General features: G+C 40.2%; 1 protein-coding gene and 1 pseudogene across 5 annotated transcripts in view; both read left to right on the forward strand.

Annotated features, from left to right (window-relative positions):
* NTF3 (neurotrophin 3) overlaps nucleotides 1-15,080 on the forward strand; it is a 140,470-nt gene that overhangs the window by 84,385 nt on the left and 41,005 nt on the right. The window lies entirely within an intron of this gene.
* Nucleotides 6,727-6,869, forward strand: LOC122923249 (annotated as a pseudogene).

Raw genomic sequence — 15,080 nt, forward strand, 5'->3', positions numbered from 1 at the left:
GAAGACTGATTCTCTGCTGACATGAAGCCAGATTGTCTGTTACGGGACCTTTCTCCTCTGCCTGGGTTCTGGGCCTAAATTTATGAAAATTGACTCTTACAGTGGTGGGTGACGTGAAGCCTGATTCTCTGCTATGATATGAAGACTGATTCTCTGCTGACATGAAGCCAGATTGTCTGTTACGGGACCTCTCTCCTCTGCCTGGGTGCTGGGCCTAAATTTATGACAATGGACTGTTGCAGTGGTGGCTGACGTGAAGCCTGATTCTCTGCTATGACATGCAGACTGATTCTCTGCTGTCATGAAGCCAGATTGTCTGTTACGGGACCTCTCTGCTCTGCCTGTGTGCTAGGCCTAAATATATGCCAATGGACTGTTGCAGTGGTGGCTGACGTGAAGCCTCATTCTCTGCTATGACATGCAGACTAATTCTCTGCTGACATGAAGACAGATTCTCTGTTACGGGACCTCTCTCCTCTGCCTGGGTGCTGGGCCTAAATTTATGACAATGGACTGTTGCAGTGGTGGCTGACGTGAAGCCTGATTCTCTGCTATGACATGCAGACTAATTCTCTGCTGACATGAAGCCAGATTGTCTGTTACGGGACCTCTCTCCTCTGCCTGGGTGCTGGGCCTAAATATATGCCAATGGACTGTTGCAGTGGTGGCTGACGTGAAGCCTCATTCTCTGCTATGACATGCAGACTAATTCTCTGCTGTCATGAAGCCAGATTGTCTGTTACGGGACCTCTCTGCTCTGCCTGTGTGCTAGGCCTAAATATATGCCAATGGACTGTTGCAGTGGTGGGTGACGTGAAGCCTCATTCTCTGCTATGACATGCAGACTGATTCTCTGCTGACATGAAGCCAGATTGTCTGTTACGGGACCTCTCTGCTCTGCCTGTGTGCTAGGCCTAAATATATGCCAATGGACTGTTGCAGTGGTGGGTGACGTGAAGCCTCATTCTCTGCTATGACATGCAGACTGATTCTCTGCTGACATGAAGCCAGATTCTCTGTTACGGGACCTCTCTCCTCTGCCTGTGTGTGTGCTGGGCCTAAATATATGCCAATGGACTGTTGCAGTGGTGGCTGACGTGAAGCCTCATTCTCTGCTATGACATGCAGACTAATTCTCTGCTGACATGAAGACAGATTCTCTGTTACGGGACCTCCCTCCTCTGCCTGGGTGCTGGGCCTAAATATATGCCAATGGACTGTTGCAGTGGTGGCTGACGTGAAGCCTCATTCTCTGCTATGACATGCAGACTGATTCTCTGCTGACATGAAGCCAGATTCTCTGTTACGGGACCTCTCTCCTCTGCCTGTGTGTGTGCTGGGCCTAAATATATGCCAATGGACTGTTGCAGTGGTGGCTGACGTGAAGCCTCATTCTCTGCTATGACATGCAGACTGATTCTCTGCTGACATGAAGCCAGATTCTCTGTTACGGGACCTCTCTCCTCTGCCTGTGTGTGTGCTGGGCCTAAATATATGCCAATGGACTGTTGCAGTGGTGGCTGACGTGAAGCCTCATTCTCTGCTATGACATGCAGACTAATTCTCTGCTGACATGAAGACAGATTCTCTGTTACGGGACCTCCCTCCTCTGCCTGGGTGCTGGGCCTAAATATATGCCAATGGACTGTTGCAGTGGTGGCTGACGTGAAGCCTCATTCTCTGCTATGACATGCAGACTAATTCTCTGCTGACATGAAGACAGATTCTCTGTTACGGGACCTCTCTCCTCTGCCTGGGTGCCGGGGCCTAAATATCTGAGAATGGACTGTTCCAGTGGTGGGTGACGGGAAGCCAGATTCTCTGCTATGGAACCTCTCTCCAATTGATTTTGGTTAATTTTTATTTATTTAATTTTTATTTTAATTAATTTCCCTATCCACATTTGTTTGCAGGGGATTTACCTACATGTTGCTGCCTTTTGCAGCCCTCTAGCTCTTTCCTGGGCTGTTTTACAGCCTTTTTAGTGCCGAAAAGTTCGGGTCCCCATTGACTTCAATGGGGTTCGGGTTCGGGACGAAGTTCGGATCGGGTTCGGATCCCGAACCCGAACATTTCCGGGATGTTCGGCCGAACTTCTCGAACCCGAACATCCAGGTGTTCGCTCAACTCTATTCACCACTCATAGAAGAGGTGACATGCATTTCGGCACATGCAAGTGCTTTTATCAAAACAATGTGAGCAGCAGGATTTTTGTTCTGAATTCATCTGGACCCCTATAGAAGCTCTGTGAAACTCATAGGTTGTATTGTATTACACAAATATAACTGCCTTCTTACAGAAAGAGTTCCACACCTGACCACTGATTGTGTCTGTTATTGGAGCTCAATCCCAGTGGAGTGAATAGGGCAGAGCAACAATGCTACACCCAACCTGGGGACATAAATCAGTGCCCAGATGTGGTTGTAATGCCCCACTATTTATCTTCTTCGATTTTGACACCTCTTTAGCTTGAACTACAGCATAAACATCGTGTTTACTAGAGATGAAGGAAGGCTGGAATTGACTGAAATCTATATTTTTCACTGCATATTTGCTTGTTGTGATTGGTGGCTGTGTATAGAACCAGGTCTGTCAAAAGCTGTTCAGAAAATTGGTATATAAAGAGCCGGTTTTAAATACAGCAAGGAATAATTGAATGATGACTCTCTCAGACCGTGGCAGCAACCAAGGGTACCCATATCTCTGGCCTTGGTGTGAATGGTGGGGCCCTGGTAAATCACAAATTTAATATGCCTTTAATGCAGTTACATTTTAGTGTCCATTTAACAGCCACATATGTACCCCTGCTCTTCTGCTCGACCTAAGATGATCGCCATCGAACCCTATGGCAATCTAAGTTCCTTTCAGTATAATTGTTTGGGTCTCAGCTTTTGCTGCTATAAAATAGACACTATAATAAAGCTACATTATGCCCATCTGAAACTAGCCTAGGGGAATGTTCCATTTTATAAAAAAAAACTGTTGGTAATCCGCATATATTTACAGATGATTTATCTGAAATGCATTCGGAAAGTCTTCAGACTCTCACTTTTTTCACATTTTGTTGTGTTACAGTCTTGTGCTAAATAAAAAATAAAAATAAAGTTTTGCCCATTCTTTCACCACCTAATACCCCATAATGACAAAGTGAAAACAGAATATTTGGAATTTAATTTATAGAATTGGAAAAATTAAAATATTGCATTGACATAAGTATTCAGAACCTATTCAGTGCTTATTTGAAACACCTTTGGCACCGATTACGGGCTCTAGTCTTTGTGGGTATGATGCCACATGGTTTGCACATCCGGATTTGGTGATTTTATGTCATTTTACCCTGCAGATTCTCTTAAAGGGGTTATCCCATCATAATGATCACTGTTAAATCTGTTAATGATTTGACAGTGATCATTTTTGTAAATATACTTTATTAACAAATTCCCACCGATTAGGATAAAATTCATCCCCACTTACCTTATTGTTGTGACTTGGTCTCCCCTGGTTATGACCACCGCTCTTCTCCAAAATCCCGATGGTCGCGCTTGACCAGAAGACTCCTTCTTTTCTCCCGGCCGGGCCGCTCGCTGTTCTGAACGCGCACGCTGCCGCGCATGCACGACGGTGACTTCTTCCCGGACAGAATAGTACAGAGCTGCGAACGCACACGTCGACTCTGTACTATACTGGGCAGGAATAAGTCACCATTGCGCATGCGCGGCGGCGTGCGTGTTCAGTCCAGCTCACGGCACGGCCGGAGAAGACTTCAATCAAGATGAAGCCTGTCCCGAGCCAGAATCCAGGAAGTGAACGCACGGTGGCAGCAGGTAAGTTTAAAAACGCAAAGTGGGATAACCCCTTTAAGCTCTCTTAGGTTACATGGGGAATGTTGATAGAAAGCTATTTTCAAGTCTCTCCAGACCTTGGGTTTAGGTCAGGGCTCTGGCAGGACCACTCAAGGACATTTACAGAGTTGCCCCTAAGCCACTCCTGTGTTGTTTTTGTTGTGTTCTTAGGGACATTATCTTGTTGGAAGGTGAATATTCACCACAGTATGTGGTCCAGAGCACACTGCATCAGATTTTCATTAATAATATATTTGTACTTTGGTGCATTCCGCTCTCCCTAAACTTTGAATAGCCTCCCTGCCCCAGCCAATGCTTCACTGTGGAGATGGTAGTGAGTGGGTGAGAATCTTGTTTGTCACTGTTTCAGTCTTTTAGGTGCTTTTTGCAAACAGTTGGGATTTAATGTGTCTCTTGCTTAGCAGAGATTCTTTCTGGCCACTTTGCCATAAAGCCCACAATTAAGATCTTTGGAGTTCAGCCAGAGTCACTGTTGGGTTCCTGGTCACCTCTCTTACCAAGCCCCTTATCTCCTGATTACTTAATATGGTGGGATGATGAGCTCTAAGAAGAATCATGGTTGTTCCAAGAGAGATGGGAGGCCCAGAGCTGAATTTCAAGTGTCATAGCAAAGGGTCTGACATACTTATGTCCATGCAAAATTTTAGATTTTCCTTTTTTAATACATTTTCAACAATTATGGAATTTTGAGTGCAGAATGATGGGGGGAAATTTTTTTCTTTCTGATTATCCTGAGTCACAATGAAATATCCTATGACATATTTTTTCCCATTCTAAAATGAGGTTTCCATTTGACTTCAGCTTCTTTTCCAAATTGTGAAATCCCAGACTCAGAACTCTCTTGATGCCAATAATCCATATGTATTATAGGTTATGGCTTTTATTACATATGCACTTGGAGTATCTGGTTGTGGGTAATGGAAGTTGGTAATCCCATTAATATATACATAAAGAGGTATTAATCGAAAGACGTGTGTCTTACAAACAGTAGTGTTATCCTAGTCTCATTTTACATTTTTTAAACAGGAATTACCATTTAGCCTAAAAACAGCCATGTAAATCTATTCCACATATGTATTAAGATTGAGAGTACTGTAATACAAAGCTCATCTATTAGCCAAAACAGAGTGGATACAAGAATATCTTTAAGTTTGGAGGAAATAGTACATGAAATGGTTCTTATCCACTGTGGAAGCATTGGAGGGAAATTGAATCCTTTCTATTGGGTTCCTTCACAGGTTACAGCTGATGCTTCTGACAAAAAGATTGTCCAAAGTAGAGATGAGCAAATTTCTTAAAATTCAATTTGTGTCCAATTAATTCTATCCAAATTAAAAGTGTTTTGACTGCCTAGAAATCTCTATCTCTCTGAATCGAATCACACAAAAATTGGCTTCATTAGAATAACTTTTTTGTAAAATTCAGGTTGAATTACCCACATTTTAGAATCACTTTGCTCATCTCCAACTGGAATTTGTATTTTGGAACATCAAAAGTGTATTATATATCTGAGTACAGTCTTCATTGCCTTGATTCTATTGATCTAGTTGTAGATATTCATATTAGGATTTAGTATAAAGTGCTGTGGATGGGACATGAGATTCACAGGAACTCATATATCTAGTTATCTATACAATGTAAAATATGAGCAACCAACCAGAGGAACCCTGCTGGTATTTAGTTGAATTCAGTGAAAAGAGTATGAATACTGGAGCCAAGAACAATTATGAGAATTTTCTACACTTGGTGGGATCATTTAATAGTTCTGGTGTCAAATATGAAAACTATACCATTGGGACCTTGCTGATATGTAGTTAAATTTAGTGACCAGCTGATGCAAACTGGAGCTGAGAACCATTAGTATAAGTATAAGAGGCATATTCACTTGGTGGGATCCATTCAATGGTTCTGGTGTCAAATATGAGAACTACACCAGTGTAAACTTGCTGCCATTTAGTTTAATTTAGCTTTCAGATGATTAAAACTGGAGCTGAGTATCATTAGCATGGGTATGAGAGGAATCTACAATTGGTCAGATCCATTTAATGGTTCTGTTATCAAATATTAGAACTACACTAGTGTAAACTCGCTGATATTTAGTTGAACCAGAGCTAAGTACTATTAGTATGGGTATAAAAGGCATCTACCCTTGGTAGGGTCCACTCAATGATTCTGGTTCTTAAAGACATTCAAGTCAAAACTTTATAGCTTAACCTATAGATTTCCTTTTGACCATGGACATTGTGATGTTGAATAATAATGTTAATAAACACAAAAGTATTATTGGAGTGATACCTAAATTAGCTAAGCAGAAAAAGTCATTGCAGCTTTCAGAGCACAGGGCTCCTTTTTCAGGCAAGATCACAAACTAATGACTAGGAAATAAGCATATTATTTAGATAATATTACTACAAAACATGTACATGGGGAGATACATAATTAAGATAAGACATACAATGGTAACATCAGTAATGAGTCTGTAGATAAGGGATTTGGATCTGCACAAAGAGTGTGTGGAATATGTACATATAGTGGCTCATAAATCCAGGTGTTAGATTTAGTTCTTGATTAAAGTCTGGAATGTGGGTATAAGCTTAAAACCCCAAGTTTTTCTGTCCATATGGCTCTTAAAATTCCCTCTATGAATTAAAATTTGTCCATGGAGTGTCCTGGTCCAGAATAATTGTTTCCCACAGTTGTATCAGCCTTGTGCTTTATTGTGTATCTGTGTAAATTAATTCTGGTTTGCAGTTTCTGTGCAGTCTCCTCAATATAAATTACACCATTAGGTCACCTTGTACAAAGTATCGTGTACACCACATTGGAGGATGCATATAAAAGTGTCCATGATGTTATAGATCTGTTCACTTCTCGGCCTTTTGGCTAAGATCAAGTGTAGTATCGAGAGGTGCTGCACTGGGCTTGGCCAGAGGTGCCCCGGGTACCCTGACCTTCGGCCTTGGGGAAAGGCAGTAGTTTATAGCTGCTGCTGGACCCCTTGCTGCTATTGGAGGAAAGGCTTAGTCCCGGGGCAACAGGGAGCGATCATCCGCCTGCTACTTTTGTAGTAGGGCGTTCATCAGTTCCTGAAAATGAATTTTTTTGATAGGACCATGGCTGAAACCACGAGAATGGAGATCCAGAAGCTGGAATTGGAAGAGATGCCAGCATATGAGAGAATCAAGAATTGTGTGAGGTTTCTTTTGTTGGATCCACAGAAAAAGGAAAAATGACTCGCCTTTATGGTAGAGGAACTCCTACTTGCCCTCGTCGAAGTACAAAAGGATCTTATATTATCTATGTTGGAATTTCCTAGGCGTGGAATATATGACGTGGTTTTTGTGACAGAAGATGTATGCACGTGATATTGAAAAGATTGGAACACTTTAGGCTTAACCCTGTTTTAAATGGGGTAAAGTTTATACCCCACTTTCCAAGATGTGAGAAAGTCGTAACTGTAAGAATGTACAGCCCATTTGTCCCAGAGGAAGACATTATTGTCTTTTTGTCAAGATTCTGTGATGAAATCATTCAAGGTGGAACAATATTTAATAAGTATGGTATTTGGTCCACGAAGTGGAAATTTGTGGTAAAGTTCAAGAAAACTTCTGAAGGAGAAATCCTTTTTTCTCCAAATCGTTTTAGACTGGGTTCTGTTAATGGTGACTTGTTTTTTAACGGAATGCCAGAGTTCTTCAGAAAATGTAAAAAGTATGGTCACGAGAAAAGTACATGTACTTTGCAGTTTTGTTCTAGGTGTGAAGAAGATGGTCATTCAGCAGAAGGTTGTAAAAAAAAGGAGGAAGCATAATTTATGTGGGTACAATAGTCACGTTTATCAGTCATGTTTAAAAAGAAAGGGAGGAGAAACAAAAAGAAAGAGGGAAAATAAAGAAAGCCAGAAAAAGGAAGTTGTGATTAAAAGGGTGGTGAGAGATAGTAGGAGGGAAGAGAAGAGAGAAAAGGAGGAAATAAGAGAGGAGGAAGAAAAAAGAGAGGAGGAAGAAAAAGATGAAAAAGAAGAAGAGGAAGAAGAAGAAGAAGAGGCTGTTTATACATATTTAGATCATGATAAGAAAATAGAAGCAGAAATAGAGAAATTAGAGAGGAAAGATGTCAATCTAAGCTTACTGTTTAGGAAAGTAAGAGGTTTATTAGCAGAACAAGGCCTTCAATTCTTTAAAACGTTTTAAAGTTCATCCTTTGACCAACAAAGTATGCTATGTGATATGTCATCTGGCATGCTGATTCATAAAAAATCCATGAGAAGAATGGCATACTATGCCTGGATTGGTGGCTTAAAACCAGGTTGAAGGAAAAATTTGAATCGGATGATGAAGTGCTGGACATATGTTGTTACGAATACAAGTATTCTGACGCTATCAACAACAACAAAAAAAATCTGTTCTTAGATTCCTGGTGGCCAGAGCCCTGCCAGGATGTAGAGTAGAGAACCCCACAGAAAGCCTAGGGTGTACGGCTTGGGTTTTGAAGGTACCCTTGCTAGGTGACCAAGGCCTCTGCTGGATCTAAGCTAGTGGCGCCAAAGTTGAAGACCGGAGCCACAGAGTTGCTTGGGTGTACCCCCGTCTTCGGCTGGGGCTTACCTGTTTTGTCTCAGTCCCTTGCAGGAGCCTTCTGGCCCGGAGGGACTGGGAAAGGTTTATGGGGGGCCCTTATTCTTTGGAAGAAGGCCTGTGATGGACCGTACGTAGTGCACGTTTTTTGTGTGGCACGCTGCACAATTTTGTTGCACGGGTGTAGAAAGCATGCTCCTCGGACATGTCAGTCTCTGGTGGTCATTAAAGGGCACTTCTGACAAAGAGATTCCTTCCTTTGGTGGTTGTTTGTATGCCAGAAAAGGTAACTCTGGAAATATTTATTTTAGGCTGTTGTCTTTGTTGAATATGGGGTGGAGAACCACCACAATCTTCCTTAGGATGCACATTTGAATACTGATGGTGTCCTGCTCTTGTCTTCCTTTTGTCTATACTTCAAGAGGCTACTCTTTGGAATCTTTGTGGCCCTATGTATTTGCTCATCTATAACCATTGGATGATATCCCTGTTGCAGGATTGTATTCCTTAATGACAGCAGGTGTTGATTACTGTCCTTGCTGTCTGAACAGATACGCCTAACTGAATTTTTTAAATGTGTTTAGGGTGAAAGCTGTCCCATCTAAGATATGTTGGATGGCCTGTAGGTTTATGATAGATAGGTAGATAGATAAATAGATGTTTGCATGTTATTGTTCCTTATGTATATAGTTGTATCCAGAAAATGTATTTGGGATGGAAAATAATTAACAGTAAGCCTGATGGTCAGATGTTTTTGTGGAAAATCTGTAGTTCCTCTTCCTCCTGAGCCAGACCTGATTATCAGCAGGTCATCAATATACCAGAAGTATGCTATAGGTTTGGTTGTGCAGTTCGATAGAACCTCCTTTAGTTTAGCCACGTACATGTCTTGTTATAATAGCCTTTAAATGATGTGCCTATTTCTTACTCATTCATTTGTGATCTTGCCCAAAGCAGGAGCCCTGTGCTCTGAAAGCAATATGACTTTTTCTGGTTAGGCATCAAATGTATCAGTTCCATTATACTTTTATATTTATTAGCACAAAGGTATTCAATATCACATTTTTTTTCTAGCTGTGCAATTTTCACTACACATTATGACCACTGGCATTGGTTTGGGTCACCACCACTCTCTTGGCACAAGGAATAAAGTATAGTTATGTGGCTCTACCCAGGCATATTACCTGAATAACTCTGCCTTAAAGGACATAAAGGAGATATCACACACCATAGCTAGTAATTGCTTGTAACTGGGAAATGGTATGTTTGGTCATATGCGGTGTATTGTCAGTAGGCAGGCGTGTAGTCAAAAACAAACCGGGAAAGCTTGGCATTGGCAACGCTCTTCTTTTAGCAGAGCATCTCACCCTCTGGAGGACAAAATATGGCTGTGTAATACATAACAGTTCATTCATGGATGAATGGGCTGTATGCAATACTACATTTCTCCAGCAGTGGTCACTTTAGAATGATTTTGTTTTGCCATTCTTGGCTTTCCTCAGCAGGTTTTTAGCTGATTTTAGGAGTTTCCGCTGCTGGAAACAAACTATTCGTCCTTTACTCCAGATGAGACAAACCCTTTAATTTTAAGTCTGGAATAAACTTATTTTTTTGTTCATTTTCACTTGGGAGAGCTGATTTAGTTCCATGTAGCTATAATACTGAGAATTCTAGCTTAAAGCATATTAGTCACAATTTCAGATACCAGTACATCTGTGACCATCAAAACTTCAATGACATTCTTATTAAACATGTCCAAGAACGCCCTGTGAGCCTAATTATTAAATCCCTCAATTACATCTGAACACCACAGGCAAATCCTTCAATATAGACTTCAGTTCAACTGAGGACGATGTAGGAAACGGCCTTGTGTGCATTCTGATTGGAAGCAGAGTGTTTTGTGAACTCTTCCTATCTCTTCTACATTGCTGGTTGCTATATTAAGCTTTGGCTCCTTTGAGACTCTGAACAATTTCAGATCTGCAATGTCACATTTTATCTCCGTCATTGAAGTTGTGCGCAGTGTTGACATTTCTTAAACCTGCTCATGTTTCTCTTTGTTCATTAATATCCAAAAGAATGAAATCAATAAATTAGAGTGTAGACAAGTACCTAGATATATAACAATACTGGGCAGAACTATGTGTTTTCATAGATAAAGATAAAGATGAGCAAATCTATTCGCAGATTCGTGGATTCGTTTCGAATCAGTTTTTTTTCAGCTCTAAATCGAACCCGAATCTTTTCTAGTTCGATTCGGACAAATCTTGTAAAACGGCGCCCAGCGCATACGCATTCAATAGTGTTCTGTCGCCACCAGACAGGAGGTAATTGCAGTCAGTTGCGGCCAAGCAATAACCACAATTTGCGGAGGCAACGATAAAAGTAGATACAGTTACACCTGGCGCTGTATCAGACTGAGGCGACGGTTGAGTGAAAATGAAAAAAAATTGTTAAAAATGAATGAAACGAGATAGGAGCTTTTCATTAAAAATAAATCTGTGTTTTAGAGGACTAGAGGGGGTTATATACAAATTTCCAGGGCAATTGGAGCAAATTTGGTTCAGATTAGTTCATACTAATAGATCGGACCCGATACAAACTTTTAGAAAAATTTGGCGAATCCGACTCTTGGAACAAACCGAATCTTGGAATATTAGCTCATGTCTAGTTATAGACTACAAATAAATCCTGTGTGTAGTCTAATCCTTAATTTGAAGCAAGCCTGTGAGATTAATTCTGTTACCTTATCTGAGAACATGATGTGATGAGTAAATCCTGACAGGATCCCTACAAGAGACAGTGAGAATCCTGCTTACCTCACCCACACACAGTGATTGACAGCCTTCTGTGTGCACACATGGGACAGCTATTAATCCTTCTTTGTGGGTTGGGTAATCAGGACTCTCACTGTCTCTTCTAGGAGTCCTGTCAGGACTATGCTTTTTACTCAGAAATCATGCTTCAAATCAGATAAAATTATATATCTCTTAGCGGCTCTCATTCCAGCATATACTCATGTCAGATAGGGCATGACTGGTTCACTTAAATGTAATATACAATGTAGGCAGCTGAATGTGATAATGTACCAAAAATATACAATTCTATGCAGTCCATAGCGTTCCAATTTTATGATAGCATTCATTATTGTGCTTGGAGTAAATTGTACTTAAACTTCAGCCACGAATGTTGAAATGTCTGCTCTGAAAGTGAGTGTGAACATAATATTTTCCTATTAGTGAAAGTAAAATGTCTTTTGTTTGTCATCTTGATTACTTTTAACAGATTTATGCTGTTCAGTTACAAAGGGTTGATTAATAACTATACATAACCTTGTAGTTTACATGGTCTGGCTTTATATATTAAATATGTTTTAATAACTATAAAATTATGCTTTAAATAACTACAAAATTACTACCGATAGATGTAATGTGCAATTATCTTAAAACAAAAAATATTTAATTTTGTCCTCAAACTCACTTCATAATAGCTACTGTACATCTTTAAGAGTTTGTCTGCCTTAGAAAGCCCAATTTTATATGAACTATAAGGCAATTCTGATTTAAGAGAGGGAGTCCTCTATTGGTGATCCACAGCTATTAGCCAGATTAGAGAGCTACTATAAAGTGTCTGCAACTCTGAAGGACCCATCCTGCATGTCAAAGAAAACCCCTTAATTAAAGTGGACAGTACTTAATTTTACACATGGTGGCGCTGCCAGGTTTTCCCAGAGATTAGAACTGATGACTGGTGTCCCAGCAGTGGACAATTTATGATCAGTTTATTTTGTAAGGGAAGTTCCTAACAAGTAGGGATTATTCAGAGTGGAGAACCCCTTTAACCCCCTAACAATATTGGGAAAAGGACCCAACAGTTAGCAGAGCTCAAGCAGCAGGGTGAGTGTGGAAAAGGGGGCTTTAAGCCTTCCAATCTCAGCTTCTGTAGAAGATAAAGATATGGTCTTGTTTGAAAGCTTTAAATTTCTCTCTACTGTACTGGGAGATATAGCCTTTAGAAATCAGTTCAGGAGTGGCAGCACCTAATCGTGAAAGCAGTTTTCAGCTGCTTTCATTCCCAATTTGATTTCTTAAGGCTATACCTTCCAATGTAAAGCAACCTCCCCCTTCAGCTGACTGTGATCTCAGCCAGGCTGAATAAGGAGGGGGCAGTAGGGGAGCTGACAGCCTGCAGTATAGGAAAGAAAATCATCCTTTCTCATGATAACAATTATCACTAGAGAAGAATCTAATATATTAGCCGGTTATGTCAACCGAAAAATATTCTGGGTATTGGAATGCAGTGACGCAAAAATAGATTATTTTAAAAAATAAGTGTTTTAATTATGCAAGTCTTAAAACATGACATAAATGACATAAATTTGGCATTATCATAATCTTTTAGAATTTTGTAATAATGTAACCACTCAGAGTACACCGTAAACATAAATCCTACAAAATAATGTTAACAATTTTCCCCTTCCCCCTTAAAATAAAGTCATAAAAGTTATTTAAAATACTATATGTACCCCAAAATGATTAAAAAGAAAACTACATCTCATCCTACAAAATTCAAGGTCTCACATAGCTAAATTGTGTGCTGGAACAAAGAGGGGGGGGGGGGGATGTTAACTTTTTCCACCTTAATGTGACCTATAAACTGTACAACGCTATTGAAAAACAAACTGAATTCTTTTAGGTAGAGGAAAAGAAAAAAGAAAAATAAAATAAAATGGTTACATAAATGTGCACACCCTTAAACTAATACTTTGTTGAAGCACCTTTTGATTTTATTACAGCACTAAGTCTTATTGGGTATGAGTCTATCAGCATGGCACATTTTGAGTTGGCAAGATTTTCCCACTCTTCTTTGCAAAAACACTCCAAATCTGTCAGATTGTGAGGGCATCTCGGATTCAGGTCTGGGCTCTGGCTGGGCCATTCCAAAACTTTAATCTTCGTCTGGTGAAGCCATTCCTTTGTTGATTTGGATGTATGCTTTGGGTTGTTGTCATGCTGAAAGATGAAGTTCTTCTTCATGTTCAGCGTTCTAGCAGAAGTCTGAAGGTTTTGTGCCAATATTGACTGGTATTTGGAACTGTTCATAATTCCCTCTAGCTTAACTAAGGCCCCATTTCCAGATGAAGAAAAGCAGCCCCAGAGCATGATGCTGCCACCACCATGCTGCACTGTGGGTATGGTGTTCTTTTGGTGATGTGCAGTGTTGTTTTTGCACCAAACATATCTTTTGGAATTATGGTCAAAAAGTTCAACCTTGGTTTCATCAGACCATAACACCTTTTCCCACATGCTTTTGGGAGACTTTAGAAGTGTTTTTGCAAAATGTAGCATGGCTTGGATGTTTTTCTTTGTAAGAAAGGGCTTTCGTCTTGCCACTCTACCCCATAGCCCAGACATATGAAGAATACGGAAGATTTTTGTCACATGTACTAAACAGCCAGTACTTGCCAGATAATCCTGCAGCTCCTTTAATGTTGCTGTACGCCTCTTGGTAGACTCCCAGACCAGTTTTCTTCTCGTCTTTTCATCAATTTTGGAGGGACGTCCAGTTCTTGGTAATGTCACTGTTGTGCCATATTTTCACGACTTGATGATGACTTTCTTCACTGTGTTTCATGGTATATCTAATGCCTTGGAAATTCTTTTGTACCCTTCTCCTGACTGATACCTTTTAACAATGAGATCCCTCTGATGTTTTGGAAGCTCTCTGTGGATCATGGCTTTTGCTGTTGGGATGCGACTAAGAAAATGTCAGGAAAGACCAACTAGAGCAGTTGAACTTTATTTGGGATTAATCAGGGGCACTTTAAATGATGGCAGGTGTATGCTGACTCCCATTTAACATGATTTTGAATGTGATTGCTTTATTCTGAACACAGCTACATCCCCAGTTATAAGAGGGTGTGCACACTTATGTACACTTATGCAACCACATTATTTTATTTTTTTTGTTTTGTTTTGTTCCCTCCACCTAAAAGATTTCAGTTTGTTTTTCAATTGAGTGGTACAGTTTATAGGTCACATTAAAGGTGGAAAAAGTTCTGAAATGATTAGCTTTGTCTTATTTTTTACAGCACAGAAACCTGACATTTTAATTGGGGTGTGTGGACTTTTTATATCCACTGTAGGTGGTGTAGAGATAGCATCTGAGTATACTCAAAGGCATCTCTGCCACATAGGATGATAAAAGTGATTAAATTTTTTCACTGGGGCCCTGGAGCTTCAATGAATGTTTTGTAATATTTTGGGGAACTACTAAAAGATACTTGATATATGACACAAACCTAGTACATTGTAAAATGAATCAGAGTTAGTCTGCTTTATAAAACTCATCTTCAAATATCTTATTAGGGAATTATGTGTTAATAAAGGCGTCCTACATTTTCTCGTGGAGAGTCATTCGCAGCCATTTTGATTGAATAAACTACGCACAATCTCGTATGCGGTGATGTGTGATATCACCATGTCAGCACACTGGCCGAGTGCGGTGACATCATAAGTGATGACATAGTCATTCCGGGCCAGCGTGATGACATGGTGATGTTATCACATCATCACACGCAATTTTTTATGTGGTTTCTTCAATCAAGATGGCTGTGACGGCCTTTCCATGAGCAAATGGA

This window comes from Bufo gargarizans, unplaced genomic scaffold, assembly GCF_014858855.1.
Source record: "Bufo gargarizans isolate SCDJY-AF-19 unplaced genomic scaffold, ASM1485885v1 original_scaffold_1398_pilon, whole genome shotgun sequence".
Taxonomy (NCBI): domain Eukaryota; kingdom Metazoa; phylum Chordata; class Amphibia; order Anura; family Bufonidae; genus Bufo; species Bufo gargarizans.